Consider the following 26,140-nt stretch of genomic DNA (forward strand, 5'->3'; position numbering starts at 1 on the left):
TAGGACATCTAAGAAAGAGTGGAAGGAAGAGGAAGATAAATTGCATAAAGAAATGTAAATTGCTCTCTTCAAGAGGCAGCTGCCAGTAACTATCCTCCACTTTCACTGCAGGCTTTCTTGGGCTAGCTCACTGGTGACAGAAAGGGACCTGAAAGTCTTCTTCCCCAAGAACATGGATGGGCAAGACTGATCACTGATCAGGGCTCTAGATAACCTAATTCAGATAGCTGGCTCCTGGCTCTGAGGGCTGCTATTGTTTCAACCTGCCCCAGACAAAGCTTGCAGAAATCTTTGTTTCAATTCCACTCCTGGCAAAGGTGACAGCAGCCATTGTTTCAACCTTCCACAGACAGGGATGAGGCTGTTGAGATTCAAAGACACATGGTCGTTCCTCATGGCTGCAGGAGTTAGTTAATTGAAGGGCTGCACTTGCTGCATAGGCCAGGAAAGCTTAGCTTTGGGGACTGCTGGAGCATTTTGGAGTCCTTCATACGCTCCTCACCCAGAAACTTTGGAGCTGCTTTTTTGCCCAACTTGTGGGTCCCTGGCCCTTGTTGGCTGGGAAATACTGACTTGGGAAAGTTCTCTCAGTGTGACCTTCCTCCAAGAATTTGCCGTCCTGGCAAAAGCAACATGAGACAATGAAAGGATTGTAAAAAATCTATAGTGGTGGATAGTCTGGACCAGTGCTAAATATCTGGGAGAGGAATATCTGTCTCCTGGAAAATAGAGGGGTCAACCAAATTCCTATAATCAGGGGAGCTCCAAAACAACTAACAATTAAAAGCCTAGGAGAAGACATAAGTCCAAAAAGACAGGGAAAACCCTGCGTACTGCATTCACCTTGGGCAGACCTTCCTTATATGAGGACTGAAGCTCAAGAAACTATCTCTTATCATCAGCATGATCACCTACAAACACCAGGTTATCACCTAGAAACAGACATCCCAGGCTGTAAATCCCAGAGTTCACATTTATAAATATTAAAATGTACAGTGGGCAATATAAGAGTGCAAAACAAACAAAGAAACAGAAAATGATGGCCCATCCAAAGAAAGAAAAAAATACAGAAAACCACAATGAAGAAGATAAGAAATGTGGATGTATACTGAATTAAGACTTAAAAAACAAAAGATCTTAAAAATGCTCAAGGAAATGAAGAAAAGTGCAGTGAAAGAATTATAAGACATCAGGAATACAATGAATGAATGATATGAGAATCTAAGTAAAGGGAGAAAAATGGTAAAAAGAATTAAAGAGAACCATTGGAGTTGAAGACCACAGAAACTGAAATGAAAAATGCCCAGTGGGATTTCAAGGACAGATTGGAGCTGACAGAAAAAAGAATCACTAACTTGAAGACAAGACATTGAAATGAGTCAGGCTGAGGAGCAGAAAGGAAAGAAAGAAATATTAAAAGTGGAACTAGCCTAAGTCAGCTATGAGGTGCCATCATGCACACTGATAGACACATTTTGGGAGTCTCAATAAATGCCAAAAAAAGAGCAAAAGACTTGAATAGACATCTCTCCACAGAAGATATATAAGTGACCAGAAAGTCTATGAAAAGATGCTCAACCTTATTAGCTGTCACAGAAATGTAAATCAAAACCACCATGAGATGCCATTTCATATTCATTAGAGTGGCTGCTATTCGAAAAAAAAAACAAAAAAAACTGAGAACAACAAATTCCAGAGATGTGAAGAAATAGAAACAGTCATTCATTGCTGGTGGGAATGTAAAATGTTATAGCCAGTGTGGAAAGACATGTTAGCAGTTCCTCAGAAGACTAAGAATTGAACTACCACCTGACCCAGAAATACCTGTACCCAAAAGAATTGAAACCCAGGGATTCAAAAAGATAACTGCATACCAATATTCATAGTGACAGTAATCACAATTACCAAAATATGGAAGCAAGCCAAGTGTCTCCCAACTAACAAATGGATAAATAAAATGTGCTATATTCATACAACATAATACTATTCAGCCATAAAAAAGTAATGAAGTTCTGATAAATGTGACAACATAGCTGAACCTTGAAGACATCATGTTGAGTGAAATAAGCCAGCAGAAAGGACAAATATTGCATGATCTCTCTGACATGAAACAATTAGAAAAAGCAAATTTAGAGCCAGAATCTACAATATATGTTACCAGGGGATGAAGAGGGGATAGAAGAATGGGAAGTTAAGGCTTAAAATGTACAGGGTTCTTATTCAGGATGATGGAAATGTTTTGGTACTGGATGGTGGTGATGGTAGCACACCATTGTGAATGCACTTAACAGCACTAAAATAAATATTTGAGTGTGAGTAAAAGAGGAAATGTTAGATTGTGTATATGGTAATAAAATGAAGATTTAAAGAAAAGTCCATAGAACTGTACTACATAGACAGTAAACCATAAGTCAAATCATGGACTTTAGTTAATAGTGCAATTATAAAAACAATGCTGTCATATATTGCAATAAATCATCCGCATCAATGCAAGATGTTATTGGTGGGGTGATACATGGTAAACTTGTATTTAATCATGATTGCTCTGTAAACCCATGATTTCTCTAATAAAATTAATAAAATAAAATAGAGAAGCTTAGAATGACAAAGAAAAGCAGAGGGAGAAGAGAAAATACGGCAGTTAGAAGTTCTCAGAAGAAGGAAGGCCAGGTGACTTTCAGGAGTTACAATTTTCAATTAAAATGCTAATTTATATATTAACCTCAGAGTTCAGAATAAACTTGCCACATAAAGTGCCCCTAGTTAGTGTTTTAATCAGTGATGATGAAAGTTTGGTTTACAGACCAATCTCATCAACTCTGGCTACTTGTTAGAAATGCAGATTCATTGACCTCATCCCAAACCTATTGAAATAGAAAATCTGGGTGTGGGGTAGAGAAATTGTGTTTTGAAATGCTTTCTAGGTCATTCCTATTCGTACTAAATTTCTCTGTTCCTGTGCCTGTGAACCCATTTGTAAGTAGGACTCTTTGAAAATGTATTTTAAGTTAAGGTGTGGACTCATTGAAATCAGTAACTTCTAAGATCCTATTTAGGTATGAGCAAACTGAATGAGGGTGGGCCTTAATCTGTATTATTGGAAGCGTTCTAAAAAGCCAGAAATAAAAAAAAAAAAAAAGAGACACAATAGGGTGTCTAAGATAGCTCCATGTGATGGGAGGCCATGATGTAAGCAGGGAACCCAAGGTCAAGCACCAGAATGCTGCAAACATCCCATAGAAAGTATCACCTTGCTAACTTCTTGATTTGGAAGTTCTGGTCAATAAAAATGTGAGTCAATTTATTTTGGTTGTTTAAGTCAACTCATTGTGTGGTATTCCTCACAACAGCTCTGACAAACTAAGACACTTTTGTTGCTAGAAAGTGGGATTCTGCTATTACAGGTACCTAACAATGTAGTACTTGGAAATGGGTAGTGGGTAGAATCTGAAAGAATTTTTGAGGTGCTTGGTAGAAAACACCTAGATTGCTTTTGTTAAAAAATATATTTTTATTGAGAATGCTTCATACACATACCATCCATCCATAGTATACAATCAGTAGCTTACAATATCATCACATAGTTGTGTATTCATCTCCATGATCATTTTTACATTTGTATCATGCCAAAAAAATAAGAAATAAAAAGAAAAGTGAAGAAACACATACATCCCATACCCTTTACCCATCCATCTTATTGACCACTAGTATATCAATCTACTAATTTTTGTCCCTTACCCCTCTATTATTTATTTATTTGTTATCCTCATTATTTTATCCATCTATCCATATCCTGGATAAAATGAGCATCGGACACAAAGTTTTCACAATGATGTGGTCACATTGTAAAAGTGATGTAGTTATCCAATTGTCTTCAAGAATCAAGAACACTGGAACACAGTTCAACAGTTTCAGGTACTTTCCCTTCTCTCTACCCACTCCAATATACCATAAAATAAAATAAGATTTCTATATAACACAGAAGAATAACCTTCAGGATAAACTTTTGACTTTGTTTGGAATCTCTCAGCCAAAGAAACTTTATTTGGTCTCATCTTTCTCTTCCCCCTTTTGGTCAAAAAGTCTTTCTCAATCCCATGATGCCGGGTTCCAGCTCATCCCAGCAGTACTGCTCCACATTGCCAGGGTGGAGGTGACTTTTAGGCATAATTAAAAGTAAATTAGCTTCTCCTTTGTAGGAATGTTTTGTACAGGTGAATGCCAAGATTGAGGGCTCAGGCTATTGAATCAGTTATCCCTACTGCTTATGAGAATATCAGAAATTCCCCGGATGGGGAAGTTTAATATTTCCTCCCTTCTCCCCAATCTCCCAAAAGGACTTTGCAAGTACATTTTTTTTCTCTGCCCAAATTCCTCTGGGATGCATAGGAACAACACATTAATCTGTACAAACCAACCAGATCTCATGCCTTATTCAATATTCCATATAATTATGGTGTTGGAATAAGCTGATCATAGAAGTTCATAATAAACTTGCTACAGAAAGTGCCCCCATTAGGGTTTTATCAATGATGATGAAAGTTTGGCCTACAGACCAATGGTTTTGGTTGGGGTTTGGCAAACTCTGATAGGTAGCAATGTCTAGTTGAAGCTTGCCTAAGAGTAGCCTCCAAAGTAGCCCCTCAGCTCTGTTTGATCTCTCTCAGCCATGGATACTATATTTGTTACACTTCTGTTCTCCCTTTTGGCCAGGATGCCATGGTTGGTCTCACAATGCCAGGGCCAGGATCATCCCTGGGAGTCATACCCCACATTTCCAGGGAGACTTGCAGAGTGGGGCTTAGAGAGAGAGGGGCCACATCTGAGCAACAAAAAAGATCCTTTGGAAGAAACTCTTAGGCATAACTATAGGTACACTAAGTTTCTTCACTATGTAGATAAGCTTTGCAAGAGCAAATCTCATGATCAAGGGCTTGGCCTACTGACTTGGGAGTTCCTCATGTTTGACAAAGTATCAGCGGTTTCCCCAGTGGTGAAGTTTAATATTCCATTTTTTTTCCTTCCATCTTCTAAAAACTTTGCTGATACTTTTTGATTATTTGCTTAACACACTCTGGGATGTATCTGGGCTTTACATTAAGTGATACAGGATTACAGTTCCCTGTATTTGGACTGTTTAAATGAATTACCCTGACAGGTTTAGTTAGGTTATATTCTACAGAAAATTTAAATTCTGGGCAAAACAAACCCTCTTTTCTTTGGTCTCCTAGAGCAGGTGAAATTCTAAAATTTAGACGATGTCTTTCTTACTGCGTAAGAAATTTAACCCCAACCTCATTGACTTCATTCTTCTCTCTAAATACCAGGTTATAGATATATAGCATAGCTTCTCAAAAATCTAGAAATAACAATTACCACCCCAGACTAAACATGGCTGATAGAAGAGTTACAATCTAGGTCTCAATTTTCTTATAAGTACTTTCTAAATGAGACCATACAATATTTGCTCTTTTGTTTCTGGCTTATTTTGCCTCACAAAAATGACCCAAAGTTTCATTCACAACATTGCAGGCCTCACAACTTCATTTCTTTCTGTAGAATAAATAAATTTTCTATATATATTCTACCATTTGCCATTTTACTTCTGTCAGTACCCTTCAGCCACATCCATTCTTTGGGCATCATATGTAATGTCCAAAGTCCACAGTCCTCAACACTCTCAAATTTCGACAATTTCGTTGTTCCCAAGAGAAAAATAGCTGATAAGCTCACCTTCACCAAATAGAAAATATAAACCTCCCAGTAACTCTTGTCCCTCTCCCCATTATTTACCTCGGGTATTGCTGTGGTAGTGTTGATATTTTTCTGTTAAACATAGGCCATAGAATGCAATAGCAGTTTTCACCCTATATCCCAATACTATACACTCTTGGTACCAGATTCCTAACTTTGAAATAATTCATGCAAAATCCTATTTATATTTGTACTGTTAAATGGTGGGGCACATGGGTCTGTACCACACCTTTCAGTCATGTTCACCATAAGTATGGGGATATTACCTATAGACCCATTAATGAACTGCCTTCACCTCTATCTATTCTCTTACATTTAAATTCAATCTCATTATACTTAGCAGGGGAAACACCACGACTACTGTAGCTTTGTAATAAGCTTTAAAGTCAGGTAGTGCAAAACATCCCACTTTATTTTTCTTTCTCAAGATGTTTTTAGTTATTTGGGGCATCTAACTATACTATTATGTACCCTAGACTCAGAAAATCCATGTCCCTTAATCCTCATTCAATATTGCTGGTTGGAATCTTTTTATTGTTTCCATGGAGATGTGACCTACCTAATTCTGGGTGGTAACTTTTGATTAGGTTGTTTCCATGGAGATGTGTCTCTACCCATTCAAAATGGGGTTGCTTATTGGAGCCTTTTAAGAGGGAACCATTTTGGAAAAATCTTTAGAGCCAACTGAACTGATAGAGCCCACACAATCAAAGATCTTTGGAGATGCATAAGGAAAATGCCTCAAGGGAAGCTTTGTGAAATGAGAAGAGAAAGCTAGCAGAGGTTTATATGTGCCTTTCAGACTGACAGAGGTCTTCTGGACACTTAAGCCTTTCTTGAATTAAGGTATCTTTCCCTGAATGCCTTAGTTGGGAAATTTTCACAGCCTTAGAACTTCAAATTTGCAACTTAATAAAGTCCCCCTTTCAGAAGACATAGCAGGTGAGCCACAGTAGCTCAGCAGGCAGAGTTCTCACCTGCCAAGCTGGAGACCCGGGTTTGATCCCCAGTGCCTGCCCATGCAAAAAAAACTAAAAGCCATACCACATCTGGTATATTGCATTCCAGCAGCTTTTACAAACTAAAGCACATCCCTTCCAGGTAAATCCGGTTATTGGTTTTTCTATTTCTGCAAAGTAAGTTGTTGGGTTTTTAATTGGTATTGTATTGAATCTGTAATTCAGTTTGGGTGGAATTGACATCTTAACTATATTTAGTCTTCCAATCCATGAACATAGTATATTCTTCCATTTATTTATCATTTCTTTTATTTCTTCTAGCCTTTCTTGTAGTTTTCTGTTATAGGTCTTTTGAGAACTTTATTCCTAAATATTTATTCCTAAATATTTGATTCTTTTGGTTGCTATTGTAACTGGAATTTTTTCTTGATTTACTCCCCAGATTGCAGATCACTAGTGTATAGAAACACTATTGTTTTGGGGTGTTGTTCTTGTACTATTCCAGTTTGCTGTACTCATTGATTAGATCTTTGCTGTAGAATTTCAGGATTTCCTACACATAGTTCGTGAGAGTTTTACTTCTTCCTTTCCAGTTTGGATGTCTTTTATTTCTTTTTCTTGTCTAATTGCTCTGGCTAATAATTCCAGTACAATGTTGAATAACAATAGTGACAATGGGCATCCCTGTCTTGTTCCTGATCTTAGAGAGAAAGCTCTCAGTCTTTCCCCACTGAGGATGATGTTAGCTATGGGTTTTTCATATATTCCATTTATCATGAGGAGGAAGTTCACTTCTTTTCCTATACTTTGAAGTGTTTTAATCAAGAAAAGATGTTGAATTTTGTCAAATGTCTTTTCTACATCTATGGAGATGGTCATGTGGTTTTTCCATGTTGGCTTATTATATGGTATATTACATTAATTGATTTTCTTGTGTTGAAAAGTTTTGCATACCAGGAATAAATCCCACTCAGTCATGGTGTATATATCTTTTAATGTGCTGCTGAATTCAACTTGCAATTATTTTATTGAGGATTTTTGCATTGATATTCATTAAAGTGGTTAGTCTGCAATTTGTTCTTCTTGTAGTATCTTTGTCTTGCTTTGGTATTTGGGTGATGTTGGCTTCATAGAATAAGTTAGGCAGCTATCCTTCCTCTTCAATTTTTTCAAGAGGTTAAGCAAATTTGGTGCTAGTTCTTTCATGAATACTTGGTAGAATTCACATGTGAAGACATCCGGTCTTGAAGTTTTCTTTTTTAGGAGCTTCTTGACAACTGATTCAATCTTTTTGCTTGTGATTGGTTTACTGAGGTTATCTATTTCTTCTTGAGTCAGTATTGGCTTTTCACGATTTTCTAGGAAGTTGTCTATTTTATCTCCATTTTCTAGCTTATTAGCATATAATTGCTCATAGTATCCTCTTGTTACCTCCTTTCTTTCTGCAAGGTCAATGAATATGACCCATCTTCCAATTCAGATTTTATTTATTTGCATCCTCTCTCTCCTTTTTTTTTAAGGGACCCTAAATTTTATTGATTTTATCAGAAAATAAACTTCTGGTTTTGTTGACTTTAGTGTTTTCATATTCTCCATTTCATTTATTTCTCCTCTAATTCTTGTCATTTCTTTCCTTTTGTTTGCTGTGGGTTAGTTTTCTGTTCTTTTTTAATTTTTCCAGGGGAACAGTTAATTCCTCAACTTTGCAAATTGTATTTTGGAGAAGTGCACAAGGAAACACCTCTTGTTGTAGAGGCAGGTAAATATGCATGACTGGGATAAACATACAGAGCTATTTAGCACTTTTATTTTTATTAGAAATGTTGTTAGAATGACCTTAAACATGGCATAGATTTTATGCTTCAACTGAATGCTGACATATCCCATAGATGTGGTTCCTTCACAAGGTGGATAACTGATTCTCTATTCAGTTTCAGAATCATCAACTAGATTATTGATTAAGAAGTTCTATGCTGGAGAGATGCTCTCCCCAAAGCTGGAAAGAAATAAGGAAGTATTTGAGTCATTCTCTGTTGTGGGGAGAAGCCCCAAATTCTGTGTATGGAGGAAATTTATTGATCTGCAAAAAGATTCAATAAATTCCTTTACCAAATTCACAAATATTTATTTTCCTAAAAGCATATATAAGACTGCATATATATGTCCTCAATTCCTGATTTCCACATTAAGCTTCACATAATTTACACTCACTTTTTCATTCTGTTTCAGCTGTGAATTTAATGTTGAATAATTCAAAATTATTCATCATAAACTGAATGCATAGCTTGTATGCAGCAGTACCATTTTCAAATTTCTCCTGTACTAATGTCTGGAGAATACTGAGCTACTCCATACATATTGTATCTCTTTGAAAGATATTTTGGGCCATACAAGATGAGCAGACTCCATATTAATAACTATGGTAAGTGTCTTTAAAGAAGCATTTGGAGGCAAAATAGAGGAGATCTTATTCTAGCATATCTCCATAAAAGATGTATTTTATCATGCCTGCAGAATGTGGAAAATCTCCCCAAAATCACTTATGACAGATCTTTCCGGAGAACTAGAATTTATGTTTGGAAGCACTTCCTAAAGTCCATGAGCTTCAAAATATAAATTTAGCCTCATAACACCCAAGAAATTTCATGCTTCTTTCCCTTAAACTTATTCCACTTGCCTTACTTAAATAAATATATAGGAAGAATATTGTATTAGTTTCCTATTGTTACTCTAACAAGTTACCACAAATTTACAGGATTAAAACAACACAAATTTATTCTCTTACTTTGGTAGAAGTCAGAAGTTAGGCATGGGTCTCATGGGTTAAAATTAAGGTGTCAGCAGAGTCAGTTACTTGCCTTTTCCAGAAGAGCCTGCTAGCACTCTTTGGCTGCTAGCCTCATTACTCCAATCTCTATTTCCATCATCAAATTACTTTTTCTATCCCCTTATCTTCTGCCTACCTCTTATAGGGATCCTCATGATTGCATAGGCCCATCCCGATAATCCAGGGTAACGTCCCTATTTTGATGTGTTTAACTTAATCAAATCCACAAAGTTCCTTTTACCATCTAAGATGAAATTCACAGGTTCTGGGTATTAGAACATGGTTAGGCAAAAAGGCAAAACATGATCGAGAAGCTTAGAAGAGCTCACTTTGTCAGCTACTTCTGTTTGGTAATACGAGGTGTCCATTTCTCCAGAATATTGGGAAGCTCCATTTTTCCATGAAGTTATCAAGTCTATGAGAAGTTCTTAGATTGCAGCTGTAAACCAAAGCCATCATTATTTTATTCCCTTTTCTATTACACATTGAATATGCCCAGATTAAATGTATGTAAAGCTGCTAGCAGATAATATTCTCTACAAATGCAATTATTGAAATGTTTTGACCTGAATTCCAGCCAATATACCTTGCCAGAAAATTTCTGAATAATGGCAATGATAGGCAATTTTTTGTGTGTACTGCTTTCTAGGAACTGCTTTATATTTAGGAACCCATACAGTGCTCCCATGTAACCCTACGTGGAAGATGCTATTTTTATAGGCATTTTTTCATACTTATGAAATAACAAAAGATATTTGAACCTAGGCAGTGTGGCTTAAGAACTGATATGCTTAAGAACATGACAATATACTATGTGAAAGTTTATCAATCTTCAGCAAAATCTACTCCTAGCATCATAATAAAAATTCCATTTAAAAATCAGTTTTACATTAGTTTAAAGAACTAACGCACAAAATGAATGAAGCAATAGAACCTGGTGCAATTCAGTGAAGGGTATAAAATATACAAGTATGAGTTACTGTCATATAGCATAAAAGCTCTGCAAACAACTTAAATATGCCTTCTACATTAAGGTACTGGTGGCTATTTAAAACTGGCATGACCAGGAGCCAGATATTCTTTTTTATTTGGTTCGGCATTGTCCTCTGATGTTGTGCATTTATATGCTTCTTCACTCTCTGCAGACTCAGTATTCAAAATTCATTTAAAAATATTTATTGAGCCTTATAAGTAATTATGTGACTCCACGCACTACAACAACTACATTTGTATTGCTCTTGGCATTTCTCGAGATATGCTAAAATCTTTAGAAATATAATTTGTCTCAAATGCAAAGGTAGTTTGCAAGGTTAATTCTGTTCAAACAACATTATATTTTCATCAAAATTATGGGAAGCCAGTCATGCAGATAGGAAAATATTAGCTGGTTAGAATAATAGCATAGCATTTCAAAAAAAATATTCATCATTATCACAACTCCCTGTTCTCAGCATCCATTTAATTTCTGCCAGAACGGGCACATCTCTCCTTTGGCCCCACTTTTCACCAGTTATCTACCTAAACACACACACTTTTTCCTTACTCTGATTGAAATAGTAAGAATGGTTTGGTTCTTGGGGCCTATTTAAATTTTTTAATTTCTTTTTTAAAAGAGAGGTATAGAATTACAGAAAAACAATGCAAATGATACAGAGTCCCCATATAACTTTCCTCGTGCATACTGTTTTTGCACTTCTTCACAATTTGCGTTAGTGTGAGAACTTTGTTACAATTGATGAAACAATATTGTCATAAATTTACTATTACCTATAGTCCATAGTACATTAGGTTTCACTGTTAGTGTTGTATAGATCTATCATTTGGGGAGTAATTGTTACTCTATTACACCTAAAATACTCCCGTTTAACTAAATTCAAATGCATGATTCAGTAGGGTTAACTGCATTCACAATGTGCTACCGTCAACACCCTGCATAACCCCAGTTTTTCCATTAACCCAAACAAAAACGCTGTACGAATTAAGCATTAACTCACAAAACACCTTCCCCAGCACTTGATACCCTCTATTCTAGTTTTTAACTATATGAATTTACTTATTCCAGTTATTTTATGCCACTGTGATCATATAGTTACTCTTTATGTCTGGTTTATTTCATGCAACAAGATGTCTTTAAGGGTCAGCCTTGTTATCACATGTACCAAAATTGCATGCCCTTTTATGGTTGAATACTATTTAGTGTGTATATATATCACGTTTTTTTATCATTTCATCTGTTGATGGACCTTGGGTTGCTTCCACCTATTGACAATTGTGAATAAAGCCACTATGAACCTTGTAGTTCAGATATCTGTTGTTGTTCTCTAGTTTCATTCCATTGTAGTTAAAGAAGATAAGTTCTATGATTTCAATAATTTTTAATTTATTGAGAATTATTTTGTGACATCACATATCATCTAACTTGGAGAATGATCCATGTGTACTAGAGAAAAATGTGTATTCTGCTACCATTAGGTGAAGTGTTCTATATACATATATCTGTTAAATCTCATTGGCTTATAATATCATTCATGTTTTCTAGTTTTTATTAGTCTTCTGTCCATATGTTCTATATATTATTGAAAGTGGTGTGTTTAAATCTACCTCTATAAATATAGATCTATCTATTTCTCCCTTCAGATATGTAAATATTTGCTACATATATTTGGGGACTCTGCCTGTAGGTGCATATAGATATAATTATGCCTCCTCGTTTAATCGACCCCTTCACCAATCCATGGCAAGCTTTTGTGTATCTTATGACAGTTTTTTTTTTTTTTACTTAAAGACTATTTTATCTGATATTAGTTTAATTACCTCAGCTGTCTTTTTTGATACTACGTGCATGGTATTATTTTTCTCATCCTTTCACTTCCAACCTATATATGACTTTGAATTTAAAGTGAGGCTCTTCTAAATAGTATGTAGTTGGGCCCTGCTTGATTTTAATCCATTTTGCTGATCTCTGTTCTTGATTGGACATTTTAATGTTTACATTTAAGTAACTACTGATAACACATCATTTTCTTTTGGCATTTTTATCATTTGATCTTTTTAAATCTGACAATTATTTTCCCTCAATTCTTTGAACTGCTGTTTTGGTATTTATCTGAGTTTTGGTGTCTACCATTTTAAGTCCTTTCTCACTTCTTTCAGAATATATTTTCTTTGTGGTTAAAATGGAGCTTAAATTTATCATCCAAAATCTTTAGTAGTCACATCTGATTTGGTGCCAATTTAACTTCAATAGCATATACATGTATTATTCCTACAACCCTCTCTAACCCTAACTTTTTCTTGTACTAGTAACAGATTGTCTCTTTATACATTGTGATATCCCAAACCATAAATGTATTGTTACTTTTTATGCATTTTCATTTGAGAACTTATAAGAAATAAAAAGTGAAGTTACAGGCTCAAAAAAAATGCAATACATTACTACTAGCATTTAATTACTCAAATGTTTACCTTTACTGTAGATCTTTATTTCTTCATTCCACTTCAACCCATTGTCTGGTGTCCTTTCTTTTCAGTCTTACCATTGCTTGTAAGGCAAGGATTGTGGTTGTGGTAGTTAGGTTCAGGTGTCAACTTGGCCAGGTGAAGGCACTTAATTCTATTGCTGTGGACATGAGCCAATGGCATGTGAACCTCATCTGTTGCTGATTACATCTACAGTCAGCTAAGAGGTATGCTGCTACAATGATGTTCGATTTAATTGGCTGTTGCTTAAATGAGAGTGCTCAATGTAGCACAGCCCAAGCAGCTCAGCATACCTCATCTCAGCACTCGCAGCTCAGCCCCGGCCTTTGGAGATGAAGAAAGGAATCACCCCAGAGAAAGTTAATGGAACCCAGAGGCCTGGAGAGAAGGCCAGCAGAGATGGCCCTGTGCCTTCCCATGGAAGAAAGATCCTCAGTTGAAAGTTAGCTGCCTTTCCTCTGAAGAACTATGCGTTGGCTAAATAAATCCCCTTTTATTGAAAGCCAGTCTGTCTCTGGTGTGTCGCATTCCGGCAGCTAGCAAACTAGAATGGTGGTAATGAACTTCCTCAACTTTTATATATCTCAGATGTCTTAATTTTTCCCTCATTTTTGGAAGATGAGTTTTACCTACTACAAAATTCTTTGTTGGCAATTGTTTAATTTCAGCACTTCAAGTAGTTCATCTGACTGCTTTCTTGTTTCTGTGGTCCTTGATGAGAAACAAAGATTTAATCTTATTGGGGCTCTCGTGTACAAACATATGGCTTTTAGCTTGCAATTTTTAGAAGTGTTCTGGTCTGAAACTGTTGTGTACCCCAGAAAAGCCATGTTCTTTAACCCTCATTCAATATTACTGGATGGAATTTTTTTTATTGTTTCCATGGAGATGTGACCCACCCAATTGTGGGTCATAAATTTTGATTAGGTGGTTTCCATGGAAATGTGTCTCCACCCATTCAAGGTGGGGTTGCTTACTGGAGTCCTTTAAGAGGGAACCATTTTGGAAAAAACTTCAGTGCCAATAGAACCCACACAGTCAGAGCCCTTTGGAAATGCAGAAGGAAAATGCCCCTGGAGAAACCTTATAAAATGAAGAGACAAAGCTGGAAGATGTTGCCCTGTGCCTTCCCAACTGACAGTAGTGTTCTGGATGGTATCAGCTTTTCTTGGTACCTCTTATTGGTGCCTTAATTTGGACATTTTCACAGCCTTAAAATGGCAAACTTGCAACTTAATAAATTCTCATTTTAAAAGCCATTCTGTTTCTGGTAAATGCATTCCAGCAGCATACAAAATTAAAAGAAGGACTTTCTCAATGTTCTAGACATATCACTGTTTGATTATTATATTAGTCATGGTTATCTGGAGACCAGAACCAACAGAAGATATCTATAAGTATGAGGGTGTCTCATGCAACCACCCAAATGGAAGAGTCCAAAATCTGTATGGCTGGCTGTGAAGCTGGCAGCTCTGATGAAGTGTCTTGACCAACTTCACAGGAGAGTCTTGCTGGCTGAAGGAGTGAAAAAATCTCTCTTCTTCCTTAAAAGTCTTAAATAGGTTAGATCAATCTCAACGGATTAGATTATCTCATTTGTGGGATATAATCAGCCATGACTGCAATCAACTGACTGAAGATTGAATAAACCAGGCTTCCAGTTTATCAACTAGCCATGGACCTCTATAACATAAACAATATGACTTATGTCATAGGATAAGAGGAAAACACAATATTTGCTTCTGCACAGATATGTAAATACTTGCAGGGAAGAAATATTCGTGCAATCACAATCCTTTTTTCTGTACCAGGACACGTGGTCATAGTTCATATTTCTCACTACCTTATTCTACTACCCTGTCATAGTCAGGTTCATGTGTCAACTTGGCCAGGTGGTGGTGCCCATTTGTCTGGTTGGGCAAGTGCTGGTCTGTCTGTTGCTATGAGGTTATTTGATTAGAATTAAATCAGGATCCCATTGGCTGCATCCGCAGCCGATTACATGTATGATCAGCCAAGGGGAATGTCTTCTGCAATGACTGACTTTTAATATAATCACTGGACGGCTTTTAAGGAGGATTCAGAAGAGATAATCTCTCTTCCTGCTTCAGCTGGCACATCTCTCCTGTGGATTTTGTCCAGACACTTTATCAGAGTTGTCAGCTTCACAGCCTAACCTACAGATTTTGGTCTCTATGGTAACGTGAGACACTTTTAAATTTTATATCTATGGATATTTCTTGCTGATTCTGTTTCTCTAGAGAACCTTAGCTAATACAAACCCATTCAATGTTCCCTTTACCCTCAGCAACCACTTCTTTTCCTGGTAGGGTGATCCAAGCTTTCATTCCTGAAGTTTCATGGCCATTGGTAGTCCTACCTGGATTGGATTGTTGCAGTTTTCCATTGATTTTGATCATAGGGCATGGTGGTACTAAGAGACGTCCTAGGGGATCTCCTTTATTCCAGGAAAATGCTTCTTTACTTCAGTTGTGTAGCTACAGTCCTATTTCCCCATGATAGTGAAGATCAGTCACACCAGAAAGTATAATAATCCCAAACATTCCTGTTGAGTTTGTGGCATGAGAAGCCTAAGAGTGGCCAGATGACAATCTTAACTTCCAGTTCAATGGAATCATTGTTGTGTCTCCTGGTAGGAGCACTCCTTCTTTTAGAACTAATAGCTGTATCCCAACAGAGCTTAAGGTTTCATGGGCAAGAAGCAACATTTTTTTCTAGTGGATCACTAGGGGAGATAGTGAGTGGTACCACTCCATTTCTAGCCCTTGATTACTGGACCTGTGAATCCTGGCTACGGGAGTAACAGCACCATACAGTGGGTGTTGATTTAGAGCACATACAGCCTCCTGGAGAACATCGCCTCAGTCCTGCAAGGTATTGCCACATTGTTGGTGCTGCAGTTCGGTCTTCAAAATGCCATTTCACCATTCTATCAATCCAGCTGCCTCTGGATGATTGGGAACATGGTAAGACCAGAGAATTCCATGAGCATGTGTGCATTCTAGCACTTCATTTGCTGTGGAGTGGGTTCCTTGATCAGCATCAATGCTGTGTGAGATACCATGAAGGTGAATAAAGCATTCTTTAAATCCATGGATGGTAATTTTGCAGAAGCATTGCATGCAAGGAAGGCAAACCCATATCTGGACTATGTGGATATTCCAGTTAGAACAAGTCACTGCCCATTCCATGATGAAAGTGGTCCAATGTAATCAGCCTGCCACCTGATAGCAAGCTGATCACATCAGGGAATGGTGCTTTATCAGGGACTCTGTGTAGGTCTCTGCTATTGGCAGATTGGGCAATCAGCAGTGGCTATGGCCAGGTCAGCCTTGGTGAGTAGAAGTCCATGTTGCTGAGCCCATGCATAATCTCTGTCCCTACCACCATGCTCACATTGTTCATGAGCCCATTGGGCAATAGCAGGAGTGGCTGGGGAAGTAGGATGACTTGTATCCACAAAAATAATCCATTTGATTATTTACACCTTCCTCTGCTGAAGTCACCCTCTGGTGGGCATTCACCTAGGACACAAATATCTTCATATATTTTTTTCCACTCAGAAAGGTCTAGCTGCATACCTCTTCCCTAGACTTCTTTGCCACCAATTTTCCAATCATACTCCTTTCAAGTCCCTGGCCATCCAGCCAAACCATTAGCAACAGCCCATGAGTCAATAAACAAATGCACCTCTAGCCAGTTCTCCATCCAACCAAAATAAACAACCAGGCACACTGCTCAAAGTTCTGCCCACTGAGAGGATTTCACCTCACCACTGCTCTTTAAGGACATCCCAGAAAGGGGGTGTAATGTTATAGCTGTCCACTTCTTGGTGGTTTCTGCACATTATGCAAAACCATCTGTAAACTCGGCTCAGGTTTTCTCTTCCTCAGTCAACTGATTATAAGAAACTTCCCAAGAGACCATAGCTCTGGGCTTGAAAAGAGAAAGTAATGTGGCAGGAGGGGGGCCCATGGGCATTTGGCCCACTTCCTTATGTAACTTACTTGTGCCTTCAGCACCTGCTCAAGCCCTACCTTTTATATACCCTTTCCATTTTATGATGGATTGATGCTTTGTATGCACAGCTTTATGACTTGGTGGGTCAGACAACACCCAGCTCATGATAGGGCACTCAGGTCTCATGGTAACTTGGTGGCCCATGGTTAAGTGTTCAGTCTCTACTAAGGCCCAGTAGCAGGCTAAAAGCTTTTTCTTAAAAGGAGAGTAGTTATCTGCAGCAGACGGTAAGCTTTACTCCAAAATCCTAATGCTCTACATTGTGATTCTCCCATAGGGGTCTGCCAAAGGTTCCAGACAGCAACCTGTTTGCCACTGACATATCCAGCACCACTGGATTTGATGGATCATATGGCCCAAGTGGCAGAGGAGCTTGCACACCATACTGGACTTGTCACAGAACCTCCTCTTGTTCTGGTCCCCACTCAGAACTAGCAACTTTTCTTGTCACTCAGAAAATGGGCTGGAATAGCTCACCTAAATGAGGAATATGTTGTCTCCAAAATAAAAAGAGGTCAAATAGGTGTTGTGCCTCTTTTTTGGTCACAGAAGGAGCCAGATGCAATAATTTATCCTTCACCTTAAATGGGATATCTCAACATGCACCTGACCACTGTACACCTAGAAATTTTTCTTGGATTTATTTCCCATTTCTTAACCAATAAGTCTAGCATATTTGTTACTTCTTGCTTACTAGGTCCAATCAACATGTCATCATCAATATAATGGGCCAGTGTGCTGCCTTGTGGTAGGGAAAAATGATCAAATTACCTGCATACAAGATTGCGACAAAGGACTGGAGAGTTGATACAGCCCTGAATTAAGACAGTTAAGGTACATTGCTGGCCTTGTCAGCTGAATGCAAAGTGTTTCCCATGGTCTTTACTGACAGCTATTGAGAAAATTGCATTTGCTAGATGAATAGCTACATACCAGACACCAGGGGATGTGTTGATTTTCTGAAGTAATGGTATCACACTTTGAATAGCCGCTGCAATTGGGGTCACTACAGGGTTAAGCTTGTGATAATCCACTGTCATCCTCCAAGACCTATTTGTTTACTGCACAGCCAAAGACGAGAGTTGAATGTGGTTGTTGTGGGAATCACCACCCCTACCTCCTTCAGGTCCTTATGAGTGGCACTAATCTATATAATCCCTCCAGGAATCCAATATTGCTTCTGATTCACTATTTTGCTAGTTTGGGCTCAGTTCCAGTGGCTTCCATTTGATCTATCCTAACATAATAGCCCTCAATGCATGAGTCATAGAAACAATGTGGGGATACTGGTGGTTTCTGAGTATGTCAACTCAAATTATGCATTCCAGAACTGGGGAAATGACACAGAATGTACCCATGGACATATTAGACCCACTATCAGATGTACTTGAACTAAAACTCCATCGATCCCTTGATCTCCATAAGCCCCTATGGTGACTGGTGGACCAGAGTGACATTTTGGTTCTCCTGGAATTAGTGTCACTTCTGAGCCAGTGTCTCATAATCCCCCAAATATCTGATCATGTCCTTTTCTCCAATGCACAGTCACCTTGGTAAAAGGCTGTTGGTTTTCTTGGGGAAAGCTGGGAGGAAGGTTAACAGTGTAAATTTTAGGCAGTATAAAAGAGTCCTTTCCCTAGAGTACCCTGCCCTCCCCTCATTGAAGGGGCTCTAGGTCTGTAAACTGTTTCAAGTCTTGGAATTGATGAATTGTTTTTATAATTCAAATTATACATCTATTCGGTTGCCCTAGAATTCTTATGCTTATGTAGCTCAAACAAGAATTTTGTGAACTTCCCATCTATAGTACTTCTAGGTACCCCATGACCTACTAGCCAATACCACGTGTCTGTGCAAGTGAGATATTTTTACTGCTGCTTTGAGTCTGGTCTGCATTATGGTGGCCATGCTCATTTTGTCTATGGTGATCAACTATCACCAATGGCTTCTGACAAATTGGGATCCAATCATCCCCATTGTGTTTACAGAATCCAGCTCAGAGATAACAGATCCCACAGTAGTATCTGACCTACAGGGAAAGGCTACTACAGAGCTCTTCAGGGACGATGGAGCTAGTCTTACAAATTTATTTCTCAAAGATCTGGTGAAAGATGTGTCCCCTGGACTTCCAGTTGGTGTGTGAGCAGGTCTTCAATGATAATCCCATTCTAACATTCCAATCTGTCTAAGCCTCTACATTATACCAAGACAATTCTGGCATTTCAACCTCAGGTAATGTTAGCTACCTTTTTATTCATGTTTCAGCCAATTAACCAACTGTTAATGCCCTTTCTAACCCATCGAGCTACAATATTGAATCCAGAATCTCTGGTTACTGGGCCTATAACAATAAATTCAGCCTGATCCAACTTCATATTCCTTCTTACATTATTTCACTCCCTTTATATTCATTCCCCTGGTTTCTATCTATATAGATTGGAAAACTCATGCAGTTCTTTTGGAGTATAGCATACCTCCTCATGGGTCACAGTGTGCACTTACCTTTCAGGGTCTGTTAGGACTTTATTCTAGTTAGAGGTCTTGAAGAAAAGAGGGGTGGTGGTGGTTGGTCATGAAAAGTAATAAGTGTCTTTCAAGCCAAATGCCCCAGGGTATTGCATTGCGGTTTCATCTGGTGAAACAAGACTAGTTGTTCCATGTGGAAGAGTCAGGGCTATTTTCCTAGGGGAGGTGGGTACAGGTTTAGCAGGCACTAAAATGTTTAGGTGGAGGTTGAATGGCAGAAACTTCTGGGCAAACTGGAAGCCAGGTAGCTGTTTCCTTAAGCCAGGCTGAAGGTCAGAAAGCTCTTTCCTCAAGGCAGTTTGGAGATTGGGTGGTTTGTCCTTACGGTAAACTGGAGGTGGGGCAGCTGTTTCCTCAAGAAAGTCTGTTGCAGGTCTATCTAGCAAGGCTCAGAAGATTCCGGGGATTCCTTTCCCCATTGCCATGATGATCAAGCCATATATCTCAATCCCAAGTTTCAGGATCCCATTCTTTTCCAATCACAGCCCTTACTTTAAACAGACTCCCTGAAACATTGAGATTTTAGTTTATGTTGTAAATTTGCGACACATAATGAAGCTCTGGGTCTGTTTTTCAGAGCTCTCAAGTTTGCAACCACAGCAAATAAGATTTTCTTTCAGGGCACACATGGAAACTTTAAACTCCTTCATACAGCACTTAAGCTGCAAATTTTAAGACTTCAGCTCATCCCTTACCCTCATAACTGTATCAAACCTGTCTAACAACAACCAGCCAACATCATTATACCTCTTAATTTCACACAACTCTCTTAAGGTGTCAAAAACACTCTCACTTCATATAAGTGTACAATTAGAAGAATCAAGTGGTGACATTTTGCATATTTCTATTGCCAACTCACCCCACAGACTGCCAATGTCATCTTGATTATTGGAAATAGTGTCATTAGTACCCTTGAATCTAATCAGAGTAGAAAACCAATTGTAAAAAAAAATTTTTAAGACTCTGTTTCTCAGAATTGTTCCTAGTACCAAGCTGTATTAGTCAGGATTTTCTGGAGAAACAGCACCAACAGGAGATATCTGTAAATATGAGCTTTATAAAAATGTCTTACACAAGGGAATGGAAGAGCCCCAAATCTGTAGGGCAGTCCATGAAGCTGGCAGCTCCAATGAAGGGTCTCAGAGAACTCTACAGGAAAGTCTTGCTGGCTGAAGAAACAGAAAAAAAGTCTCTCTTCTCCCTTAAAAGTCTTCATCTGATTGGATTATCTCATTTGCAAGACTACTGCCCTTCAGTGTTTGCAGATGTAATCAGCCACAGCTACAATCAACTCACCGATGATTTAATAAACAAGACCTTTGGTTTATCAGCCAGCCCCCAAATCCTTGCAGCAATGGTCAGGCCAGTGCTTGTGTGACCTGACATCTGGGCATCATTGCCTGGCCAAGGTGACCCCAGAACTTAACCATCACAACCATTATATGTCTGGGAATGGTTCTTTTTGTGCTTATCCTGGTTGGGATTCACTGGGACTCTTGAATATGCATATTCATGGATTCTTTTTTTTTTTTTTTTTTGAGAAATTTGGGGACTTTTCTGCCATTATTTATTTGAATATTCCTTCTCAGTCCCTTTTTCTCCTTCTGGGACTCCCATAAAGCATATATTGGCATGCTTGGTAGTTTTACACAGGTCTCTTAGGCTCTGTTCATTTTTTTTTTTCATTCTTTTTTTCCTTTTTTGCTCCTCAACCTAAATGATTTCAATTGTCTTGTCTTTGAGTTTACTGATTCTTCCTACTGCCAGCTACGATCTGATATTGAAATATACTAGAGATTTTTCATTTCAATTATTGTGGTTTTCACCTCCAGTATTGTTCTTATTTAAATTTTTAATCTCTTTACTGAGATTCTCATATTATCATCCTTTGTTTTTCTGATACCTTTTAGTTTATTTTGTGTTTTCCTTTATCTCCTTGAACTTATTGAGTATCATTTTTTTTTTAAGTTTTTGTTTGGTTTTCGTTGTTGCTTTTCCAGATTTTTATTTTTGTTCATTTAGATGTGCCATAATTTCCTGCTTTTTTTTGGGTCTGTCTTGAGCTCTTGTTGCCCACCACACATATTAATATTTGAACATGTTAATTCTGGTATTTAGTCCATAAATTGTCTGCTTCTTAAGTTTGTATCTAGCTAGTGCTACGGCAGAGACTTCCTAATGTGCTAGGAACTAACGACAACGATAAAAATCTATAGTAAAAACACCATTCACAGTTTGCAAATTGTCTATGTAGGCTGCTAATATCCTTCAGAGTTTAGTTATCCTGTCAAAAAGATGAGCCTGAGGTGACTGTAAGGTTCAGGGTCAATCCCTTGCCCAAGTATGCTTTGATTTAGTTGTTTTGTTTTCTCTATTTCAGCTCTCTGCAAACTGCTTCTGCCTGCAGGGTGAGTTCTGAGAGAGCAAGTCAAAGAGAAATTTCCTAGTTCAGTTCTTGAAACTGCTGCAAGATAAATAGGCACAGACATAAATGTACCTCAAAATGTGTATAGGGTATTCTACTGCTTCCAGAAAAGAGCCAAAGACTCACAAAGTGGGCAACACTGTGTACCAATAACTTTTTAAATGCAACCTTAAAACAGCCTTTAAATGTAACTTTAAAGCTCTAAACAAGTTGTGAGAGTGAACTGTTAGTCTCACAAAGGAGCAATATGTAAATGTAAAGTCTGCACCCAAATTTGAATAAGCTTTCATCTATCATCCTCAGACCAGTCAGAATTGAATAAGCGCTCATCTGTCACCCCAGACCTGGAGACACCTTACACAAGGATTTCCAGAGGATGTAAATCCTAAAGGAAGTAGCAAATAACTGAGATAAAAACTACTGAAATTCTACAGACCTCTGTTACCTGTTAACCAAGATGATTATCTTTCTTTGTCTCTAGTGGGTATAAAAGGCAATAGAAAAATCACTCTGGGGAGATGGATTTGGGAAAATCACCCCTGTTCTACTGCCACTGTAAGTAAACCTCATTTTTCACCTCAGCCTGGTTGGTGTATCTGTGCATTTGAGCCACACTAAACAAAGCCAGATTTGGGGATGTCCCATTTATAACTGGTCCCACATGGTGCCTAGAAGCGGTTGGATAAAGGACCAGCAAGTGTGTCAGGAACTTCTACCATTTCTTAAAGATTCATTTTCTTGATTTGACACTTCTTCAAATACTTTAACCCTTTAACTGTTTTCAGGGTTCCTGGGGAAGATGGTTTTGGAAATTTTTGTTGGTTGTTCAAAGATTCTGTGAGGGAATGGCACTTGGAACATCTTGTATCACTATCTTGCTTTTTGGGGGCATTAATATCTGTGTCAAAACACCAACATTTAATCATTCCCAGGATACCTGGGATACTTTTTAAATATTTTTAATTATCAGCTCAGTTCTACATCAGTTTATCATTTCTTCTTGTGCCTCTGCTTGTTAATGACCTCACCTTATACCCAGAATTTATATCTGTTCTGATTCTTCATCATTAAAATTCCAGTAAGACATGTTAAGACCTAAATGAGAGGTGTAGTGTGATTTCATAAGCTTATTTAAATTTTAAGTTGACAATATAAAAAATTCCTGTATGAATACTGTCCAGAAAACTGTCTTTCCTGAGTAAGAGCACTTTCTTCTACTGATATTTTGCTTCTCAATTTTCCCCTAGTGGCAATTCAGGTTTTAAAGCATAAGAAACATTTCTAGAAGATGCCTATTGCCCTTCTTAGAATTTTGCAATTTAAGAATTTATGTTTTTGCTTACTAAATTATAAGCTACAGTTTCAATACATGTTATTATTATCATACTATGAAAGTTGTTTGGCAATATCCTTGTTAATTTATTTTTATTCTCTCCTATTTTTGTAGCAGCTCCCTCTGTCCCTTGTAAAGTGTTAAAAGTTGGTTTTGCTATATTTGTCATGATTAGGGAAGCAGAAAATATCATAATGTCTATAAAAAAGCTAAAACCAGCCCATGGTGGCTAATAATATGAGCACTGGTTATAAATACCAAGAATGAATTTAGTTGAATGAAAAAGCTGGAATTTAAAGCAAACTGGTTCTATGCACTTTATTCCAATTAGAGTAGTTCAGTTAACCTTCAAAAGGAAGTAGTTGAAAGAGTGCTTCAAATTCCTTTTGTAAAAATAAATATAAATTTTCCTTTGTAGCTAATAAACTATCTTATCTTGGATATTTCTGAGAGCAGACCAAACTGAATGTTTCCATTATTTTGGCAAGATTTCTACACACTTATTTTGAAGTGCAAAACTTGACTTTAAGTTATCTATTGACTAGTAAGTAAATCACTATCAGTTTTCGTCTTTTAAAATGGAAATTCATATTACATTGGACACATAGGTTATCACAGACTCGTAGTGCCAAAGACCATGCTTTCTACCAAATCTCTCAAATGCTTTAGAATTACTTCACTGAATGTTAACATACAAAGCTAATACTACCTAAAAAAAATTAAATTTCTCAAACTATGAGGCATTATCTTTACCTAAAAGATCAAAGCATGATAAAATTACCAGGCAAACAAATGGCTTTGTGGACTGTGGAAACCAAAACCATAATTTGATCTTGACCCAATGACTCTCTTAACATGCAGCTGTCTATTAACCAAAGGGACCCAGTTAATCTTTAAGCTTGTCTTCTGTTTTAGTTCGCTAGCTGCTGGAATGCAATATACCAGAAATGGAATGGCTTTTAAAAGGGGGAACTTAATAAGTTGTTAGTTTACACTTCTAAGGCTGAGAAAATGTCCCAATTAGAACAAGTCAATAGAAATGCCCAATCAAAGGCATCCAGGGAAAGATACCTTGGCTCAAGAAGGCCGATGAAGTTCAGGGTTTCTCTCTCAAGTGAGAAGGCACATGGTGAACACAGACAGGGTTTCTCTCTCAGCTGGAAGTGTACATGCTGAGCATGGCATCATCTGCTACCTTTCTACCCTGGTTTCCTGTTTTATGTAACTCCCTGGGGGGCATTTTCCTTCTTCATCTCCAAAAGTCACTGGCTATGGACTCTCTGCTTTGTGGTGCTGGAGCGTTCTCTGCTCTCTCCAAGTCTCCCATTCTCCAAAATGTTTCCTTTTTTTATAGGATTCCAGTAAACCAATCAAGACCCACCCAAATAGGTGGAGACACATTTCCTCTAATCCAGTTTTATAACCACTCTTGATTGGGTTACATCTCCAGGAAGATGATCTAATTACATACAGTGTTGAATAGGGATTATTCTGGCTTTACAAAATGGGACTTAGATTAAAACACAGCTTTTCTGGGGTCCATACATCCCTTCAAACCAGCACACCTTCCTTAGGAGGAAAGAATATAAAAATGGTTCTTTGAACAAACTCCAGACCCTTAGGAGTTTGTGCCATTCTTTATCCTGTATGCCTTTTCTGGAAAAATTAGATGTTATCTATACGCTACTTTGAATTTCCTCAGTTAAATCTGTAAACACTTCCGTGCATAGAATGAATAGTATGAAACCACCCCATATGCCATAAGACTCCTAAGTGTGTATGATCTTATGTGCAATGAAATGTCTTAGTCTCAGACCCCTATATCTTGTTCTTATGATTCTTGCCTAATTTCAGGGTGCTTTTGGTGATTCTCCCACCAGCTGCCATTGGCACTGCCATCCTTTTCTTGGGTAAGTTCTTAATAAAACTTAATGACTCAGTCAGTGTCTGGTGTTTTTTTTTTTTTTGCCTGACTGCTGGAACTCCCATATCTGTGGGCCCAGGGCAGAACATGGACCTCTAAATTGGAGATATATTTCCTGTGTTAGACAAGATTTTGAACCATTTCTGCCTCCATTTCTTTCCCTCTCCACTGCAGATGTATTTGTGAATATAGATGGGATATATGAAAGAATCCTGGAAAGGGGTCATATTTTCTTTCTGAAATTTTTTCTAGTAGTTCAGTGTACTCTTACAGTTTGTCTATTGCTCATTGTTGGATCTGGGGTTTAGTTTTATAATTTAATTAAGTTTCGCAATTTTTAATAGCAAAAATTATAAAACTAAATTAAAATTTAATATGTAAACCTTCCACTGCTATGTATGCTAGTAGTAGACGAAAGACTCCTGAGTCAGAGACAAAGAATTTTATTATCCATGGAATAGCAAGAGCATTAACACATTTGAGTCAGTCCTTTTTGCCCCCAAGTCACCTGGGGGAAAACAGAAAGCCACTTAGGTGCATATTGCATAGGCAGGGTTTTGGCTTCACGATTGAGGAACACTGAGATTGAGGAATATGCGACTTTTATACCAAGCTGTAAGCAAGCATACTCTTTGACCCATAAAGAGACATTACCTCATCCCTCAAGGTTACTTGCACAACCTGAGAAATGACCCAGATAAAGAGCAATCAGGGCTTTGTATTTTGGACTTCAGTAAGATACATATTAGAACAAAAATCCAAAGAGGCCTGACATCTCCAGCACTCACAGATGGCCCACCCCCACCAAAAATTAACACAATTCATAACTAATTTGATTATATGTCTGTAGTATACTTTGAAAGACGTTTTA

The sequence above is a fragment of the Tamandua tetradactyla genome, chromosome 5 (assembly GCF_023851605.1).
Source record: "Tamandua tetradactyla isolate mTamTet1 chromosome 5, mTamTet1.pri, whole genome shotgun sequence".
Taxonomy (NCBI): Eukaryota; Metazoa; Chordata; class Mammalia; order Pilosa; family Myrmecophagidae; genus Tamandua; species Tamandua tetradactyla.